Genomic DNA, 2,796 nt, shown 5'->3' with positions numbered 1-2,796 from the left:
AACGCTAATATCATCTGTCTAAATAGTGATAAGAGAGGGCGCCATGATTTGGTAAGGGCTTCCTAAATTCGACGGTGTATCTAAATTAAAGTTTGATAATTAATTAACTTCAATTCAAGACTTACGGGAGTATTTACATTGTCTCCAATTAGCAATTATTACATACTTAATTAATGTCAGCTTAACGTGTAAGGAACTTCTAGCGTAGAGAGAGACCTCTAGCGTTAGAATGGGAAAACATCAAATTTAATCACATTCAAAACGTGACAATCGTGAGTCAGTAGGTTTAAGTATGTGAATTTAGTCGGAAGGAACGGAGTGACGACAGTGACATATATCGACGTATTTTTCTTTCCACGACCAAATTTATTAGTTAATACTTTAATTTATACCAGTCTCGAATGGCCGTGAACAGTTTTCATTTTAATATATCAACTTGTAACACAGAAAATGTCCGGGATCTGTTCTCGTAACTTAGTTACCTTCACTGAAATTCACTACCATACCTTTTATTATTATTATGATGATTTTATTGAAGCAACTGCGTAAATCTCGTTTGATCGAAAACTCTGCTCGAATATTTCAGGCCACTGGGAATATGCACGTGCAGTAATCGAATTTACCGACCGTGGGGGAACTTGACGTCACGAGGCAAGGATGTAAAACAAAGCTCGTGTCACACAGTCACCCGCCTAATTATTGTACTTTACATTCTGAACCAGGTTCACTTCTTGGCTTGGTCAAGCTGAAACGTGGGTTGTGCTTGTTTCACTAAGGTGATGATCTCATCAAATCTGATTACAGAGGGAAATAAAAGACGAGCTAATTCTATCATGTGTATTTACTTTTATATTGAATGTTAAAGAAACGCCAGCCATTACCCAAGTAACACCCTAATGTGTCGATAACAACGATTAGGAGAAAATACTATTATCAGTTGGAATTCTGTGCATCACATTGAACGGAAATATTTTAAGCCTTATCAAACCTCAAGAATTATACGATTTGAAAATTGTAATTAACGTGTATAACCTGCAGATGCTTAAAAAGTATAATCATCGTATATAACCTGCAGATCTTTAAAAAGTATAATCATCGTATATAACCTGCAGATATTTGAAAAATATAATTAACGTGTATAACCCGCAGATGTTTAAAAAGTATAATCATCGTATATAACCTGCAGATCTTCAAAAAGTATAATTAACGTATATAACCTGCAGATATTTAAAAAGTATAATTATCGTATATAACCTGCAGATATTTGAAAAGTATAATTAACGTATATAACCTGCAGATATTTAAAAAGTATAATTAACGTATATAACCTGCAGATATTTAAAAAGTATAATCATCGTATATAACCTGCAGATCTTTAAAAGTATAATTATGTATATAACCTGCAGATATTTAAAAAGTATAATCATCGTATATAACCTGCAGATATTTGAAAAGTATAATTATCGTATATAACCTGCAGATTTTTAAAAGTATAATCATCGTATATAACCTGCGCGTGTAAAATTATCTTCCAGCATTCGGAGTTCGCTGCAACAAATAGACGACAGACGAAGTTTGGCAATCGATGAGACGCATTAAGATGATCGATGTTCTTTTCCTTCCTTTTGCAAATAAAACTTTAAGGAGTACACTAAGCGAATTTTCGTTCATTTTACAATAGAAATTTGTAGAGAGAGTTAGCGAACTTTATTTCTTTGTACAAATAAAAAGTTATGAAGAATACTCAGCGAAATTCCTTCCTCTTGCAAATAAAACTTTCTGGAGAACAGTCAGTGAAGTTTTCTACCTTTTACAAAAATAAATCAATGGAAAACAATCAGCGAAATCTCTTCGTTTTACAACTAGTAACTTGTGGAGAATATTCAGTGGATGACGTGAAAACTGAGAGAGTGTTTAGCAGTTATAAGTTACAAAATACGACAATCTTGAGCTGAACAAAATGTACAATGTATCAATATTAAAATTAGGCGTACACGATACTTTTAATTATTTTAATTTTAAGTTTTCAGGTATTATCAATAGCTTCTGATCAAAGCAAGCTAAAAATACAGATCAGAAACTAAAAATCACTGAAGAAATTTAGATTATTTAATAGTACATATTAAAATAATTCAAAACAAAACTTATTGTTATAATTACAATCTAAAATATTGTTGCGTCAGCGAGGTCACGTGACTAGTGTCACGCCACTCGTTCTCTCGAACCTTCGTGAATGCCCTAGCATTTACTAGATATATGTTAGTCTGGTATATATATAAGACGCTCACAACGTGACGGGACAATGTGTGTGTAGGTAGTGAGTAATTGAACTGCAGCAGAAAGTATTGTTGAAGTTAACGTTCGTTGTTATAGCGTTTGTTATAGAGCGACTGTTGAAAATAAGTGTATCGGTAAAGTTATATTCAGAAAGAATAAACCAGTTTTATTACGAAAGAACTTGTGTCGCTAAAGTTTCGTCGGAACGAAGTTACGGAAAGTTAATTGACAAACGGATACGTAACAAATTGGTGTCAGAAGTGGAACGAAAAAAAAAGGAAACGAGAGGCGGAAAATCAACCTACAGCTTAGCAGACTTGATGGCAGCAATACAAGAGCAGCAAAAGAAACAAGAAGAACGAGAAAAGAAACAAGAAGAGAGACAACAGCAGTTGCAAGAAAACCTGCAAAAGTGGCAGCTCGAACAACAAAATAAACAAGAAGAGAGATTACAGCAGTTGTTAGAGGAAAAAGAAAAGAAACAAGAAGAAAGATTACAGTAGTTGTTAGAGGAAAAAG

Source organism: Limulus polyphemus, unplaced genomic scaffold (genome assembly GCF_000517525.1).
Source record: "Limulus polyphemus unplaced genomic scaffold, Limulus_polyphemus-2.1.2 Scaffold2364, whole genome shotgun sequence".
Classification (NCBI taxonomy): Eukaryota; Metazoa; Arthropoda; class Merostomata; order Xiphosura; family Limulidae; genus Limulus; species Limulus polyphemus.
This window is presented reverse-complemented; position numbering follows the sequence as displayed.